We start from the raw sequence: 18,798 nt of genomic DNA, 5'->3' as shown, positions 1-18,798 counted from the left end.
TCGGCTCAGCAGGGAGCCTGCTTCCCTTCCTCTCTCTGCCTGCCTCTCTGCCTACTTGTGGTCTCAGTCTGTCAAATAAATAAATAAAATCTTTTTTTTTTAAGCACTCCACCACTTTTTTTTCTTGAATGGGCTCTATGCCCAGTGTGGAGCCCAATGTGGGGCTTGTACTCACCACCCAGAGATCAAGACCTGAGCTGAGATCAAGAGTCCAATGTTAAACCAGCTGAGCCATTGACTCAGTCTATGAGTGACTGAGCCAAAAGACTTTATTTAACTTTCCCAGGCGGCTCCCGAAGATGGCAGAAGGGCAGGATGGCCCTGGTGCTGGATGGCCAAGGCCATCTCCTGGGCCACCTGGAAGCCATCATGGCCAAACAGGTGTTCCTGAGTCAGAAGGCTGTAGTCATGCACTATGAGGGCATCAACATTTCTGGCAATTTCTACAGAAACAAGTTGAAGTACCTGGCCTTCCTCCACAAGCACATGAACACCAGCCCATCCCACGGCCCCCACCACTTCCGAGCACCCAGCCTCGTCTTTTGGCAGACAGTGCAAGGCCTGCTGCCCCACAGGACCCAGCGAGGCCAGGCTGCCCTGGGTCTCCTCAAGGTGTTTGATGGAATCCCACCACCTTATGACAGGAAAAAGAAGATGGTGCTTCTGCTACCCTCACAGCGGTGCACATGAAGCCTACTGGGAAGTTGGTTTTCTTGGGGCGCCTGGCTCACAAGGTTGGTTGGAAATACCAGGCAGTGGCAGCCACCCTGGAGGAGAAGAGGAAGGAGAAGGCCAAGACCCATTACCAGAAGAAAAAGCCGCTCATGAGGTTACAGATACAGACCGAAAAGAATGTAGAGAGGAAAACTGATCAATATTCAGAGGACCTCAAGATCCACGGATTCCTGGTCTGAGCCCATTAAATGCTGTTTATTAAAACAACATTATACAACTGTTTATTCCTCAAAAAAAATTTATTTATTTGGAGGGGGGAGGGCATACATGCTGTCACCAGTTGCATGAGTAGGGGAAGGGGTAGAGGGGGAGGAGGAGAAAGAGAGAGAATCTCTTAAGCACACTGGGCACTGTACATCAAGCCCAAGGTGGGGCTCAATCTCACAATGCAGAGATCATGACCTGAGCAGAAACCAAGAATTGGACACTCAGCCAGCTGAGCTACCAAGGTGCCCCCAAAGTGAGTCTTAAATAAGGAAATTCATAATACTTTTTTTAGCTTGTGTCAATAATACAGGAAACATGGAACCAGGTAGAGTTGTGTATATAAACCTAGACCTAAGACTTTTTAAACATTTGTAGAAAAGCAATGAGTAAGTTGTCTTGGGCCAAATCTCATAGGATGTTTCACATAGGGAACAACCCAGGAGATAACCCAGGAGTGAACCTTGCAAAGCTGTAATATGTCAGGTGGGATCCTTAGAAAATAGGTTCACATTACTTAAACTCAGTTTTTGGAGGCCACACTCTTTTCACCCTTCTTTTAATAACAGTGTGAATTTTGTTCTAGGAGAGCTTGCCTCCTGAATTTTTAGTCCAGGTGCTCTAGGTGGTATTCATTCAGTGTTCTACTTCCAAAGAGTTCATGTGGGGTGAATTTTATGGTATGTGAATTATATTTCAATAAAGCTGTTATTTAAAATAATGAAATTCATGAGACTCAGTCTGGCTAATTAGAATATTACATTCTCCTGGCCAGAGTGAATCTGTTCACGGACAGTTATGTAACCCAATCAAGCTAACAAAAAGAAATGAGGCTTTTGCTGGGATTGTTGAAAGTCACACCTTAACACATTTTTTTGTTACTGAATTGAACTGGGGAGATGATTCTAGAGATAGTTCTCTCATGGTGTCAGAGAACAAGCCCAACCTTCTCAAGACAAACATTTAGATGGTATTTCCCGATGATGTTTTGGTTTAACCTTCTTCTGAACCCAGCCTTGATTGAAGCGAGATCTTTTCTCTTTTCTTTTCTTTTCTTTTTTTAAGTTTATTTATTTAACTAATCTCTATACCCAATGTAGAGTGTGAACTCATGACCCTGAGATCAAGAGTTGCATGCTCTACTGACTGAGTCAGCCACGTGCCCCTGAAGATCTTAAGACTTTTCAGTACCATAAGCCAATAGCTTATCTTTCCTTCCTTAAGCCAATGTGGGTTGTGGTTTTTGTTATTGGCAACTAGAAAGAAGTTCTAAATGATGACACAGCTCATACCAAAACTGGAGTGTAAAAGACACTCAACTGTAGAATTATCTAAGTTAAGGATAGTTTTCGTAAGAGTGGACACCCTTCTTTCCTAGACTGGAAAGTTGGCCACTCTTATAGCCCTTAACTTAAAGTAAGAAAGAGCTGGTTAGATGACTATCATGTATTTTATCTTGGGACTAGAACTATTTATTGCCAAAGGATGGAATGTTAAAAGATACAACACAACCATGGAAGAATTTTAGAGTGTGTTGGCTGTTTCTTGTGGCCTATGTGATGGTGCTCCAAAAAGGAGGATGTTAGGTTGATAGTGGCTCAATCTGATATCTAAGAGCTAGAATCAATATTTAAAAAACACTCCTAATCCTACAGGTCCCGTCCAACCAGCTCTCCTAATGCACTTCTGCCTGACAAAGTGGGCAATTCCCAATTACAACAACGTGCTAGGGACCCAGGCCTGGAGCAGATTAGCCTCATCTACCTACCCAAGAACACTATTTTAAGTTTCTTAAGATAGATGTAGAGATGAAGCCCTTAAGCTAAGAACAACAGAGCTCTGGACTCTGTTGCTAAGAAACAGAATCCCATACGTCCAGTTCTAGACTCGACTAGTTGTCTGGCTTTGGTTATTAGCTCAGAGAATTGCACAGAAGCAAGAGCTAACTAAACCCCAAGTCTGGCATAAAGACTAGTGATCATTTCACCCCTAAGTCTCTTGTCATACTATTAGTAGCTGAGAAGGTATAACCTCAGGAAGGGAAACCCTCCCCAGTGTCCATCTTAAATGTGGCCTTGGAGAAAAAGGGACTGTTTTGGCCAATTACGTCGCTTCCAAGATTTGGGACTTTGCTATTCCTATCAGCAGTATATGATACATGCTATGGATTGGAGACAACTCTCTGTTTTTTTCTACTTGTCTTTTTTCCAAAGAAGTGTTGATGGGGGTTGGGAAACAAAAAAACCAAGATGATGGGCAGATCACTACTCCACTTTATTATTACTTTTTTTTTTTTTTTAAGATTTTTCATTTTTAAGTAATCTTTATACCCAACATGAGGCTAGAACTTACAATCTCAAGATTAAAGTCACATGCTTGGGGCACCTGGGTGGTCAGTCAGTTAAAGATCCGACTCTTGAATTCAGCTCAGGTCATGATCTCAGAGTCGTGAGATTGAGCCCTGCATTGGGCTCCAAGCTCAGCGGGGAGTCTGCTTCTCTCCCTTTCGCTCCCTCTCCCTCTGCCCCCCCACCACCTCCCAACCCCCCCACTCACATGCACTCTCTCTCTCTCTCTCAAATAAATAATATATCTTTTAAAAAAGGGGGTGACGTGCTCTACTGACTGAGCCGGTCATGTGCCCCTCACTCCCTCACTGTTATTCTTTACTCTGTTCCCTGGGCATTCTGATGTTGGGAATAGCGTGGTGTCAACTCCAGTCTATTGGAAAGCAGATGCTGGTGAAGTTAGAAATGTAAAAAGTTTATTAGGCAGTGGGGGAGTATCCACAGGACATCTGATACTCTAAAAAAGAGATTTATCAGGAGTAATATCTGTAAAGGATAAAAGGGGAGCAAGCTAGAGTGGGTGGGTGAAGCCTTCCGGCCGTGCAGATCATACAAAGCCCAAGTCAGTGCATTGGATGGTTCTGTAGCAAAACTGCAGTTAGAGTAGCCTGCCTTGCACAGATACGGCTAGATATGAATAAGCCTGTCATGCTTCATCATTGCCTGGGACGGTGGCCCAGGAAGAGCATGGCCTCAGCCGAGAAGCTACCCAGCTGAGTCCTGAAGGTGCTGCTGAAGGAGGCTGCTAGCGAGCTTCCTTGAGAGCAGACCTGATGGTCGTTCTTCCATAGCCGACACACTTCTTGGTTCTTTTTATTACCATTATTATCATAATACATCAGGTATGTTGGTGGGTGCCTCTGTTACTTTTACCGTTTAAGGTAGGTTTTGCTGGATTATGTGAAGCCACCCGGAGAGCTGCGACAAGTATTCCAAGGGAGCCACGAGACAGAACTTTGCGCGTCCTGTTTTAAGGGCGGTGCGGTTGTGTTTTGGTTACATACGGTATTCCGGTATGGAGGTGTGGGCAGGTTTTAAAGCATGTGAATGGGAAGAAGGGTATGTGGGAATGTCAAGAAACAAATTGAATCGTGAAAATCCATTTTGCTACCCAGCACCCGCTCATCCTTCTTCTGGCAAAAGTGTCCCAGGCTTCCTCTCTGTTGTCGCTTTGTCCTGCATGACCAGCCCCGAGGCTTTCTGGAGCAGCTGGTTCCAGCCCCGCCTCCGGGGGTGGGCGTGGCTCGGCCTTAGCCAATCAGTGCATTGCATTCTCCATGCCCCTGATAATGCAAAGACAGGCACGAGATCCAGAGTCAATAATACACGGTGAGACTTCTTTGTTGTCTGTTTGTTTGTCTTAAGATTGTTGAGTGAAAAGCACATGTTTTCATTTTCTTCTGGACCGGAATCGGGAAATCGGCCTTGAAGCGGTGACAGCCAACTTGACCCCTTGCAGAGAGTCTGAGAATGAAGATGAAAGTCAACATGAATGACAGAGCCAAGAGGCTGAGAGAGGTGGGCACTGGCTCAAACTATTTGAGGTTCTAAATCCATTTTTACCTGAGGTATGATCCCTCCTAGGATTTGAACATGTTTTACTTAAGAAAATCGGTACATATACATACGTTGTGTATACACACATCTGTACACATTTATATTCTGTGTCTACTGTTATGTTAACAACAAACTTATACAGAAATCTCCAGTTCAAATCCAATACCACAGGGTTCATTCTTATTTTCTTATTTTTTTTTTAAGTCATCTCTATGCCCAGTGTGGGGGCTCAAACTCATGACCCCAAGATCAAGAGTCACATGCTCTACCAACTGAGCCAGTCAGGTGCCCTTATTTTCCTCTTTCTAATCGTTTTGTTTGACAGTAAGAGACTTGCCTCCTGTTATGGTGTGTATATGAACTTATCTGCTTAATCCTCCTGTACATAGCTGGTCTCTCATGATGGCCACCGTGCCTGTTCCCATCATAGAGCCCTCCTCACCCCACTTAGAGTCTGACATCCTCCCCGCCTTAGCAGACACTGTTCTTACTCCCCTTGGGCTTCGGTACTCTGTGCCTGGCTGATACTGGTGCCATCCTGCGTCGATATCCTTTTCACCCAACTCTGACTTGGACATCCTCCACGTGGTCACCACTGCTGGGTGGTAGCCACAGGGTGGAGGTACCATAGATTAGCTGTTCCCCTATGAAAGGACATGTGGGTTACTTCCAGTGTGGGGTATTACGGATAAAGCTTGAATGGTCGTGTATGTATTTTTGTATGAATGCAGGTTTCATTTCTCTGGGATGAAAGTCCATCAATGAGATTGATGGGTTATACGGTAAGGTCAAGTTTCATCTTTTAAGAAACAGCCGCACTCTTTTCCGCAATGGCTCTTTCACTTTATACTCCTCAGTCTAATGGCTTTTTTTTTTTTTTTTTTTTAACCAGGTCTTTCAGGAAGGCAGAACAAGGAAGGGAAGACAAAAGGAGAGAAGAGAAGGAAGAGAGGAGAAGGAAGAGTTACTAATAAACTATTACTTATACTGATGTTTGTGTCTGGTTTCTCCAATTTTTGTCTTTTAATCTTGCTTTTTGTTTTCAGACCATTAACACAGTATTTAAATTTTTATTGCTATGTGATATTTTCTGGTAAAAGCACTTTTTATTTGCTCTTTTCAGCATTATTCTTTAATAGTTTCTCTATTAAAAAATTTTAAAAGCCAGGACACCTGGGTGGCTCAGTCGTTGGGCGTCTGTCTGAGGTTCTGAGCTCTGCATTGGGCTCCCTGCTCGGCGGGAAGCCTGTTTCTCCCTCTGCCACTCCCCCTGCTTGTGTTCGCTCTCTTGCTGTCTCTCTGTCAAATAAATAAATAAAATCTTTAAAAAAAACCCTTTTTTTAAAAAAAGATTACTTATTTACTTATTTATTTGACAGAGAGAGAGAGAGATCACAAATAGAGAGACAGGCAGAGAGAGAAGTGGAAGCAGGCTCCCCGCCTAACAGAGAGCCAGATGCGGGGCTCCATCCCAGGACACTGGGATCATGATCTGAGCTGAAGGCAGAGGCTTTAACCCACTGAGCCACCCAGGCGCCCCTAAAAAAACTTATTTAAAGCCATGTTATTCATGTATTATATACATACAATAAATTTCATGGTTTTTAGTGTATGGTTCGTTTTTTTAAAGGATTTTATTTATTATTTTAGAACGAGAGAGTGAGAGAGCAGGAGAGGAGCAGAGGGAGAAGGAGATAGTCCTCAGCAGACTCTGCACTGAGCACAAGCCCGGTGCAGGGCTGGATCCCAGGATCCCGAGATCATGACCTAAGATGGAACCAAGAGTCAGACGCTTAACCAACTGAGCCACCCAGACCCCTCATGCATTTTTAATTTCTGATTTACTTATATCTGTTTTAGTTTTACTTCACTCAGGATTTATAAATTTTCTTTCTAAGATCTTAAATTGAATGTTTATTTAGGTGTCTATTAGTAATAAATTAATCTAAAAGCCTGCTTTTTTTCTAAGAAGAGGTTTCCTGCATTTCAAAGCTTTTGAGAAGTATTTTTTTACTATTATTTTCAATGAATTACATAATAACATCGTGAATAAGTATTGAAGTCCTTTTAATATTATTTTAAAATAGACTTTTATTATGTTCTCAATTTTCCCCTTAGTAAGTCTGTTATTTAGGAAAATTTTAAATTTTTTCATGTAATTAAATTTCTTGTTTTATGTTGGTATTATTAAGTTCTGTTGTTATCACAAGTGATGGCCTAGAGGACATTTTGTATGTACTACAAATAGAGGTCTTCAGCTTCATTTAATTGATTCCAAATATCAATTAATTCTCTATTTGGAGATGTCACAACCCTTTGCACAATACTTCATGCTCTCAGTCTCTCATTATTGACACTGGAGAATTAAAATCTCCAATATAATTTACATTCTGTCAATTTCCCGTATTTCTAACAAACACGTACACATAGGGCTTTGGTTCACATTCTTCTCTACCTAACTATGGCCACTTTCCTAGGTAGATTGTACATTCTGTCTCTTACTGCCAGAGTTCCTGAACCTCTACTCCAACCCTTCATTCCTTTCAACAACCCCCTCTCCTAGCCACATCCTGGACCTTGTTACAGTTTGGGACTCTTCTACCTTTGGTATCTCACTTTGAGACCACATCCTTCCTCTCCATTCCTGACTCCCACAAAGCAGCAAACTCATCTAACCCTGCCCTCCAGCTCTCCAGGCTTTTCCCTTCCTCTAGTTGGGTTTAAACCATTTTGGATTCTCATTCTTCTCAAACTCAACTTGACCCTCATTTTCAGTCACTTCAACTTTGTTCTCTCTGGTACCTTCAGTTTCCTTTCCTGCTTATCCCTCTCTACTCAATCTGTCCTACAAATTCCCAACCCTCAGTCGCTATAGTCATCTGCCTTCTCCTCTACTTACCTTCAGGGGATGCAGAATTTAATAAAGATTCTTGACTGACAAGGAGAAACAAGCTGGAGCTAGCTTCAAAGAAAGAAGCTAACCTGAAGATTCTAATGTGTACCTTCAGAGGACCAAGGGTCAAGAATGTCTGCCCGAGGCACCTGGTGGCTCAGTCAGTTAAACATCTGACTCGTGATTTCTGCACAGCTCATGATCTCAGGGTCATGAGATTGAGCCCTGTGTCAGGCTCCACTCTGGGTGCGGAGCCTGCTTAAGATTCTCCCTGGCTCTCTGCCTCTGCCCCTCCCCCTGCTTGTGTGTGCCTATGAGTTTGCTCTAACTCTCTTCCAAACAAAACAAAACAAAACAAAACAAAACAAAACAAAACAAAAGCGAATGCAGTCTGGCCTTGAGAGGACCAGAATCACATCTTCTCTCTTCATTTTTCATCTCTGCTTTTCTCTTCCTGACGGCTTCTTTCTTCTAGAAGGTTTTCTGTCCTCCTATAGTCACGTGGAAGACCATGTGGACTGGATATTCTTAGTCTCAATTTTGAAATCATGGGGAAAGAACTCTGATTGGCCCAGTTTTGGTCAGAAGTCAATTCCAGGTCAACTAGGGCCAGAAGTGCATAGTCGTATTTTATAAAAATGGCAGTAGGCGATGCGTAGCACCCTTCTATGAACCTATGGCCAGGGAGGACAGGATGAACTGATGGACTAGGCCGGAGTTGAATGTACTCCTGAAATCCAGTACTGAGGTCAGAGAAATAGGCGGTGCTGATGGAAATAGTCTCACTCTCTTGCCCGCCAGTAGAGGCTGAACTAGTCCAGGGCTACCTGAACTACAAGGGATTAGAGTAGGTTCTTCCGGATAAGGAAAAACAAGGATTATCTGACATAGTTGTTAAATGATAGATAAGGAAGCTGACAAATTTCTTGGTGATTAATTACCATCTATTTCTTATGAGTGTAGCTTGTGTAAGACCAGGCTATGAGGTAAGTAAGGTTTTGCTCAGTATGTTTTTGCTGCTGTATTTGAAGTTTACAAAAATCTTAGAGGGATGCCTGGGTGGCTCAGTTGTTAAGCGTCTGCCTTCGGCTCAGGTCATGATCCCAGGGTCCTGGGATTGAGCCCCACATCCGGCTGCCTGCTCAGCGGGAGCTGCTTCTCCCTCTTCCACAACCCTTGCTTGTGTTCCCTCTCTCGCTGTGTCTCTCTCTGTCAAATAAATAAATAAAAATCTTAAAATAAATAAATAAAAAATTTTAAAAATCTTAGAATATTAAAATTTTCCACAGTCATTGCTAAATATTAAACTTTTTCTCAAAGTCAAATGTAAAAGACTTTAGATAATTTTGGGTTAATCACTGCATTGTTTACTTCCATTAGTTAAGATAATCAACAATCAATTAAATAAACTCATAAAAAATAAAAATAAATAAACTTAAAAAATCAAAATAAATTTATATGTGTTCTTTGTCTAATAAACATCATAGTTATGTAAAAACAAATCAGCTTCACGAGTATAGTTTTACTTTGAGCAAATTCATGTAGATATGAATTCTGCCCATATTTATGCATAAAATAACTAAATATGCTTTGAATATAAATGCTATAATTATTCACTGAGTGCCTTTTTACTAAATATTTTTTTCTGCCTCCTTACAAATTATTTATTGGGAAATCATAGAGGGTAAATACTAGAACACACAAAAAGTAAGACAGAAAAAAAACTTGTTTCCTTTATTTTGTCCTGGCTTAGTTTTTCTTTTTATCTGGCTCTTACTCTCCTTGAATGAGCAACAACCCTAATGGGAGTATTCGAGAAATTGAGAAAAACCAAATACACCAAAACTGAATAAAATAAAATGAAATACTCCCTCTCCTTCTTCTCCTCCTAGCTGTTTCAATGTAAACTTGGTCTCTCTACAGTTTCAGAGAGTAAAATTCTCGTAAGATCAGCTGTTGCAAGTGTTCTGTTCTCTGGCCGAGTTTCTGAGGAGCAAAGCCCTTAGTGGCCCTTGTTGTTTCTACTATCCACACTCACAGAGATTTGTTCTCAGTGGAATTGCAAATCTCTGAATTTCCCCTATATATTTATCATTTGTAAGAAAATATTTGGAAAGAAGCCAGTGAGAGATGTGGCTAACAGCATTAATGATGCATTTTTCTTATTTTTAAACACAAGCCATGAATGTCCTATGGTTAAAAAAGAAAAAAAAAAAAAGGATTTTCTTTTTTCCACATCTTCCTGGAAGTGACCACATTCTGATACTTGCCAGGGAAATATATTTTCAGCATAATATTTTAACTGATTCTTTTTTTTTAAGATTTTATTTATTTATTCATTTATTTACATAATCTCTCCACCCAACCTGGGCTCAAACTCACAACCCTGAGATCAAGATCATGTTCTTTTCACTGAGCCACCCAGGCACCTTTATTTTAGCTGACTTTTAAAAAAAAGTTTATTTGTTTATTTGTTTTTAAGTAATCTCCCACCCCCCCTACAATGTGGGGCTCAAACTCAGGACTCTGAGATCCAGTCACATGCTCTTCCAACTGAGCTGGACAGGCACTCCTAGTTGACCTTTCTTTTTTTAAAATTTTTTTTAATTTAAAAAAATTTTTTAAGATTTTATTTATTTATTTGTCAGAGAGAGAGAGAGAGCACAAGTAGGCAGAGAGGCAGGCAGAGGAAGAGAGAGAAGCAGGCTCTCCACCAAGCAAGGAGCCCGATGAGGGACTTGATCCCAGGACCCTAGGATCATGACCTGAGCCAAAGGCAGCGGCTTAACCGGCTGAGCCACCCAGGCGTCCCTGACCTTTCTTTTTTAAAAGATTTATTTATTTGCGACAGAGAAAGGAGAGAGGGAGGGACCGAGGGAGAGGAGAGGGAGAGGAAGAGGAAGAAGCAGACTCCCTACTGAGTGTGGAGGCAAGGCAGGGCTCTAATCCCAGGACCCTGCGATCATGACCTGAGTGGAAATCAAGAACCCAAGGCTCATCCAACGGAGCCACCCAGACACCTCACCCTTGATGGTCACTGCTAATGTCTCCTTAGAGAGCGCTAGCTTTGTTTGTTTTATTTTTTTAAGTTTGGCTTTTAAAATGACATCAGCCAAATGTATTAGATTTTTTAAAGTAGGTGAATAACCTTTATTTATTCCCCAAATATTTATATTTCAAGCACCGTGATAAGACAATGCTTAGAAAAGCCACTATCTTTCCCCAAGAATATCATTTCAGTGGTTTCCACCTCTTCGTACTGTATCATCAATTTCTCCATCTCCATGACCTTGTTCTTGTTTAGCATATAGCAATCTTTTGTTTTCTCCTATCTTTAAAAAATAGTCCTTTATTTTTTTTATTTTAATTCCAGTATAGTTAACATACAGTGCTTTGTAAAACAGTCCTTCTTTATGAACCCACCTTCTCCACTGCTACAGTCCAACATTTCTGCTCCTCTGCAGCATTTGCAGAATTTTCTATACCTCCTATCTCCAGTTCTCTTCCATCCTTCACCCTGGAATCCACTTCGTTCAACTCCTACCCACACCATTCTACCAAAAGTGTCCTCCCGGGGTGCTCAGTCCCATCATTAATTCTCAGTCATCTTACTTGACCTATCAGTACCATCTGATACTGTTGATCGTTCTCTCCTCTGTGATGCACCTTTATCATTTTGCTTTTGGGATACTGTATTCTTAGTTTTCTTCCTACCTCCCTGGTTGCTCCTTCTCAGCTTTCTTTACTGGCTCTTCCTCTTTTCCTTCATCTTTAATTTTTTTATTTTTAAAAAGTTAAAAAAAAGTTTTGAGTAATCTCTATACCCAATGTGGGGCTTGAGCTCATGACCCCAAGAAAAAGAGTTGTATGTTGTACTAACTAAGCCAGCTAAGCAACCCCTCCCTCATCTTGATATTGGAGTGCACCAGGCCTCAGTCTTTGGTTCTTTTCATTATTTATGTTCATTCCATAGCTAATCTCATTGAGTGTTTTGGCTTTATATGTTGGCTATATGCCAATGACTCCCAAATTAATGTCTGCAGCCCAAACTTCTCACCTAAACTTCAGAATCATCTATCTAACTGCCAAATTAACAATCCAGTTGGATGTCTCAAAGGTATCTTGAGTTTAAGAAGTTCAAAACTGAGCTTCTGAAGCAACAGCGCCTATTCAAAATGAGCATACTTGGTGCTCACATCTTGGTTTGTGAATATCACTTCTCACTAAAAGGAGCCATGCCTTCTTGAAGAATTGGCTGATTCGGAGGGGTAGAGAAAGCACAAGATGAGCCTGGAGAATCTTGTGGTTCCAAAAAAATAAGTAAGTGCTAAAAAACCCCCAAAAAACAAACAAAAAACCCCAGACTTGTCAAAAGAACACAGAAGCCATCCCAAAGGCCAATGACCAAATCTGGGATAATTGGAGAATCAGAATAATGGTAGTAATGGATTAAAAGCCAAAAATAAAATAGACATCTATGAGTTCATATTAATATAAATAAATAATTGAGCAGATAAATAAATGATGGGGAGGAACAGCTCATCTAATAATAAAGGTAGAAGGAATGATGGAAATGGAAAATTATCATTTGGCAAACACCACAGTAATAATTGTTGCTTACAAGAATCATTAAGCGGCACTAAAATTAGTGGATGGGTGGATGCTGAGAAACAAGATACTTATACACTCTCAAAGGATCTTCACACAAGGCACTTACTAATAACAAAGGGGAGCATAGTAACTTTCCATTGGAGAGATCGAGTGTTCAAAGTGCATCATCGGTAGAGAGACATTCCAACATCACGTGCCTCTTTGATTGTGATGGACTGAGAGGGAAATGTCATCCCTTGTATAGGAGTACTGCCAGTATTTCATACCTGAATTTAGTCATGAGGGAACCTTATATAGGAGTACTGCCAATATTTCATACCTGAATTTAGTCATGAGGGAACATCAGACCAACTCAAATTGAGGGACATTTTACAAGATAATTGATCAGTATTCTTCCAAAGTGTCAAGGTCAAAAAAGACAGAGAAAGAACGAGGAAGTGTCCCACACTGGGACAGTTCAGAGTATCATGTCAATGTGAATTTCTTGGTGTTGACTGTTGTACTTGGGTTATATAAAATGTTAACATCTGGGGAAACTGGGTGAAGATTATTCATAAATTCATTGTACTATTTTTGCAACTTTAAATTTTAATATAAAATTTAATTTAAATTAAATTTAAATTAAAATTAATTAAAAATTTAATTAAACTTTAAAATTTAAATTTCCAAAATAAAAAAATTTGGAAATTCTTTCAAAATAAAAACTGATAATAAAAGGTAAAAAAGAATGGGAAAGAAACAAGCCCTGAATTCCTGATCTCCCCCTTCAGTAATCTATTCCAAATTGTGATGATTTCATCCATCTTATAGTTGAGACTAAAAACTTGGGAATCATCCTGAATCTCTCTTTTTCCCCTCTCATATTCTAGATCCAATCTCCAGGGAATTCTATGGGCTGTGTCTTCAAGTATGTCCAGAATCTAACTACTTCTTATCACATCTACTGCTACTTGCCTAGTCCAGGACACCATCTGTGTTCCCCTGGATTATTACAGTTATCTCTAACTTACCTCCTCAAGGCACTTCTCTCTTCATAACCCTCTGTTGACTTCCATTTCATTAAGAGGAAAAGCCAAAGTTCTGGCTATGGCCCATGAAGGTATACATGATCTGGTTTCATTGACTCTTTGACCTCCGTTCTTATTACTCATGCATTCACACACTCACTCCTTTCAAACCCTTCTGATCGTCTTGCTGTCGCTTGAACACGCCATGTGTTAGAGCTTTTAGAGCCTTTGCACTGGCAGATCCCTTTTCCCTCTGTGTTCCTCCTGCACGCATTCCCACAAATACTTATAAGCAATCAGGGAGTTAGGCAACAGATAAAAATTATCTTTCTTTCTCTGCTTTTTTTTTTAAATCAAGAGGATATGTAAAACTAAGAAGTTTAGCTAGTACTCTTTCAGTTGCAAGTTAGCTTAAGAAATAAAAAGGGAGAATTTACCTATTCACAGAACTAAACAACTCACAAGTAAACCTAGCTTCAAGCAAGCTGGATATATTAGGGGGGTTAATAGCTGTCCTCAGAACTTACTGATTTCTCCCTTCATCTTGTGAAACAGCTTGGGCCCCAGGCAGGTGTTCTCCACCTGGTAGTTTCAGAAACTTCCAGCTGCAGGTTCTCTTGGCAGACAGAGAAGGCAGAATTTACCTGCCTTGCAAGTCCTAGCGTGGGTTACCTGCCCAGCGGCAAAGGGATGTGGGCTTCTTGCTGCTCTGGGCTGGCCCACAGGCACAGCCCCCAAACCACTCATACTGAGAGTGGAAGAATCAAAAGAGAAAATTAATTACAGAATTGAGTCAAACCTATTTGTGCAAACCAAAAGAATAGAAATAGCTGAATTATTGCAAGGACAGCGCTCTGACCCCTAGTGGTTAGATGACGTGGAGAAAATTCAGCATTTGTTCAAAGCCAACAGCAGCTTCATTTATTTCACATCATGTTTTTATATCATCTTTTTTCAGTTTACTTAAGAATATCAGTGTCCTTCCTTTCTATCCTCTCTTTTGAAGCCGTCACCTGTATGGGGCAAAATTTCTTTTGACACACTTTCTGTCTTCTCTATCTCAACTGTCACCATCTTTCTCCTTGGGTTTGTATTTAAATGTTGTGATAATGTCCTAACTTATTTCCTGATCTTCAAACCTTTAGGAAAACCAACACCTGAAAAGCCTTCCTAAAAACTGCATTAGTTGTATAGTTTTCAGCTGGGGAGTTTACTCTGACGCTTAATCAGATCCAACCAAAAACCCTGGTCTAGCCTCAATTTTCATGTGCTCCTTTCATTCTTTTTTTTTTTTTTTTAAAGATTTTATTTATTCATTTGACAGAGAGAGACACAGTGAGAGAGGGAACACAAGCAGGGGGAGTGGGAGAGGGAGAAGCAGGCTTCCTGCCAAGCAGGAAGCCCAATGTGGGGCTCCATCCCAGGGATCATGACCTGAGCTGAAGGCAGATGCCTAATGACTGAGCCACCCAGGTGCCCCTCCTTTCATTTTTTTTGCTGATGAAATTACAGCTAGCTTTCTGTCACAGGAGATGGGAAGCTAATGTAAATAATAATACATTCACGTAATACGTGTTGACCCGCTGAAATTTAAAAACTGAGAACACTCATACTTTTCTGATCTCATGTAGGAAATAGATTAATACATTTTAAATCTTGGGGCGCCTGGGTGGTTCAGTGGGTAAAAGCCACTGCTTTCGGCTCAGGTCATGATCCCAGCGTTCTGGGATCGAGCCCCGCATCAGGCTCTCTGCTCAGCAGGAGGCCTGCTTCTCTTCCTCTCTTTCTCTGCCTGCCTCTCTGCCTACTTGTGATCTCTGTCAAATAAATAAATAAAAATCTTGAAAAAAATACATTTTAAATCTCATTCCACTAAACTGATCTAATATTCTACACAGAAAACTTCATTATACTTAGTATTTTTCAAGGGTGAAGTAAGTGCAGAATTTATTTCTCATGAAAAGACATCGACTGGGACAAATTTGTAAGTATACTAACTAAAGACTCAGATTGTAAGCTAACACTAAATAAAATATGTGGACCTAAGTGTTCATAACTTTCATGTTTCATTCTTTCTTTCTTGGTTAATGGCTGAGATAGTAAAGATTGTAACCTCATTGTTGTCTACATTTTCTTTTCAATTTTCACTGTAAAGACAAACATAAAGAATGGAATTGATCACTGAAGTCTTACAGATTTTATTGTACATTTCCCTTATTTTTGCTTTCTCTCTAGTGTTTTTCTCTGTGTGAATTTTTGCATTTTTAATGATAGTATACAGTTTCTTTCTTTTGAAGTATTCATATAAAGTTGTTAAGAAAGACCAGAGCAGGACTATCTAAGTTTCAGTTTTCTTTTCTGTGAAAAAAGGATAAGAGAGGGTTGCTTGGGTGGGGCGTTGGTTAAGTGGCTGACTTTTGGTCTCAGCTCAGGTTATGATCTCAGGGTTGTGAGATCAAACCCTGCATAGGGCTCCACGTGCTCAGCTCAGAGTCTGCTCGAGTTTTTCTCTCCATCTCCCTGTGCTCCTTATCACCATGCTCTCTCTCACTCTCTCTCTCAAATAAATCTTAAAAAAGGAGGATAAAATAATAATAGTACTACTAATTTATAGGATTATTTATAAACCAGTAAATTATAAATTATCAAGTGCCAGTTTGATTTTATTTACATACTGTATCTTTATTTTTTGAATAAGTAGTACACAGGCATGATACAAAAATAAAAGTTAAGAAAGGTAATACAGGGAAAAGTAAATCTTCCTGTAGTCAGTGTGTATACACACACACACACACACACACACATACACATACATAGGTGTGTATATACACTGTAAACACTATGTTGCAACTTTCTTTGTCCACTTAACAATGACTTGGGTAGTCCATTAAAAGCAGCCTTATTCTTTCTTAAGAGAGGTATAGATACCATAAATATATTTAACCATTCCCTGTTCAGAAGCCAGAGAGGTTTTCTGGTATTTTGTTATTACAAGCAACATTTCAAAGAATAACCTGGCACATATGTCATTTGGTGTAACTGTGAACATTTCTGTAAGATAAATTCCTAGAGGTAGGGTCAAATGGCTTTTCAAATGATTCCTATTAAAAGCGTCCTCCCTTCCATTTCCCTATTCTTCACAGCCAACAACTCCATTTAGGTTTTCAATATTTATTCATGTCTGAAGTTTTGCCCTCAAACCCATCCTCCTGAAAGAATCAGCTGCTCAGACACTTTCATGTTACCTAATACATCCAAAATTAGGTCCAATGTCTATTGTAGCAAACAAGGCTCACCTTCATGTGGTCCCTGCATTTTTCCTCTCCAGCCTTCTCAACTATCACCCCCCCCTTTATACAAGAGTTTATATATACAAGATACAATATACAAGAGTTTATACTTCAGGCCTCCGTGCACTCACTCTTACTATCTCCCCACCTGGAACATCTTCCACTGCTCTTTTCCCCCATGAGGAGTCATGACCTCCTTATGTATGTAAGAGGAGGAATCTCTCCTTTGTGCTCCACAGGTCCCTGGGCATTCCTCTTCCAAAGTGATTGCTTTTTTTTTTTTTTTTTTTTAAGATTTTATTTATTCATTTGACAGACAGAGATCACAAGTAGGCAGAGAGGCAGGCAGAAAGAGAGGAGGAAGCAAGGCTCCCTGCTGAGCAGAGAGCCCGATGCGGGGCTCGATCCCAGTGGCTCCGTCCCAGGACCCTGGGATCATGACCTGAGCCGAAGGCGGAGGCTTTAACCCATTGAACCACCCAGGCGCCCGGTGATTGCTCTTTTCTACTGAAACTATATCCTTGAAGTATCCTTGAGGTAGGGAGTTGTCTTTTTCCCCCCTTTCTAGCTCTAGCATCCAGCGTCTTGCCTGAGATCATGTGGTGTGTACTCAGTAAAACTTCTTTCGTGAACTCAACTAGATCTTGGGGGTCAGTCACTCTTAGTTAAGATAGCTTATGGAGAGGCCATTAAGTGGAAGATTATGTGCTAGGCAGTGGGATTACAGTGAAAGAGATGGGGCAGCGTAAAGGTACAATTCTGATTCAGCTGGGTGAGGACTGCAGTGGGCTCTAGGTCATAGTTTGGATTTTTTTTTCATGGATATGGCGAGCAAAGGGTAGCATTGTAATTAGAAGGAATTACACTAGCAATAAAGCTCATGATTTCTGTCTTCTTCATAGCTAATTGTCTTCGTTTTTTAAAGTGGAGATGCTCTTTCAGTAAACAAGGTCAAGGACAATGTCCTGAGTAAGAAATGATAAAGTGAGAAAACACATGGAAGGCAAATGGGTCAGAATCAGTATACTCCATGAAAGTTCTTTCTGCTAAACTGCCTTACAGTTTAGCTGCCTTCCAAGCCTTAAGAAAACCCCTTGCTTGGTGTTAAATGATCTATACTGTTTAATTCAACCGATCTTTGCCCTTTTCTACCCTCTTCTCCAATATGATCTCTTTTCACAAAAGGTTGAGGGAGAAAGTAAAATGTAATGAAAAGAATGGGTTCTTTCAGAGCTGGGCAAAATTGAATTCAGCACAGGGGACTGCTACTACTAGTATAGTAACTTCAGTCAAGTACGTACACTCCTTGTTTCCTCTTTTGTAAAATAACAATAACAATAATAAGAAGAAGAAGTTGGGAGATAATGTTTATGTTAAGCGCTTACTACGGTGTCTGTCACGTAGTAAAAGCTCAGCAGAAGCTACTATTAACTGCTTTTAAGAACCTGAGGTTTTGGTGTCGATTTTCACTCTTGCAATCAAAGGAATTCCGACTGTAATCTTTACCAAAACAAGTTAGACCTGAACTCGCACTTTCAGCGATGATGCAATTTGACCTCTTCGGGCCACCGTCGCCGAGCATGCGCAAATAGAGGTGGCGGGACGTATGTGTCATGGCGAGCTCCATCTGAAGTGTTTCCCGTAGCCGCAGAACAGCGTGTGCTTCTCTCTGTTTGGGCTGGTAAATTGTTTCCTGATCTCTGGCTCAGGGTGGCGGGTGGATCAGTGTGAGGCAGAGCGTGGCTAGAGCTTCTTTAATGGTGGAGCCTGTTTCTCCAGTTTCGGTCTTTCTCGGGCGGTTTGCTGGTTTGTTTCGTAGTTGAAAGGGGACTTGCCAGCTGGGGTCGGGGGGAATTGAGAGGCGTGGAGCGCTGCCAGAAGTGAGGACCGAGTCGTTGGCGTTAGGTGCTGGAAGGGTGTAAGAAATATTTAAGGGGCCTCGTTCCTTATTGTCAAATCTAATTTCATTCGTTCTCCCACTTTCTGTGCCGAATTTGTGGGATGGGACGAGGCTTTCGCAGTTACGTAGCTTTTAACAGAGCTATATTTCCTGAATTTAAACTGAAGTTGGCTAGAAGGGCCAATGTCTTGTGGTTTTTCAGTTTTGTTCCCTTTTACTCATAAAACCTCCCTCTGAATCTCGGGACGGCAGT

General features: G+C 40.9%; 1 protein-coding gene and 1 pseudogene across 2 annotated transcripts in view; both read left to right on the top strand.

The window, feature by feature from the left end:
- Positions 1–291: 291 nt before the first annotated feature.
- Positions 292–914, top strand: LOC111138636 (annotated as a pseudogene).
- A 17,330-nt stretch (positions 915–18,244) lies between these two features.
- LOC111138564 (CDK5 regulatory subunit associated protein 1 like 1) overlaps positions 18,245–18,798 on the top strand; it is a 653,240-nt gene continuing 652,686 nt past the window's right edge. The window contains exon 1 of one of the 2 annotated variants that reach the window (XM_022490583.1): positions 18,245–18,362. The gene's annotated coding sequence lies outside the window, so the exon portion shown is untranslated. The remainder of the gene's footprint in view (positions 18,363–18,798) is intronic. The other variant, XM_022490584.1, reaches the window with a different exon arrangement.

This window comes from Enhydra lutris, unplaced genomic scaffold, assembly GCF_002288905.1.
Source record: "Enhydra lutris kenyoni isolate GAN:26980312 unplaced genomic scaffold, ASM228890v2 scaffoldscaffold93, whole genome shotgun sequence".
NCBI classification, from domain to species: domain Eukaryota; kingdom Metazoa; phylum Chordata; class Mammalia; order Carnivora; family Mustelidae; genus Enhydra; species Enhydra lutris.
This window is presented reverse-complemented; position numbering and strand designations above follow the sequence as displayed.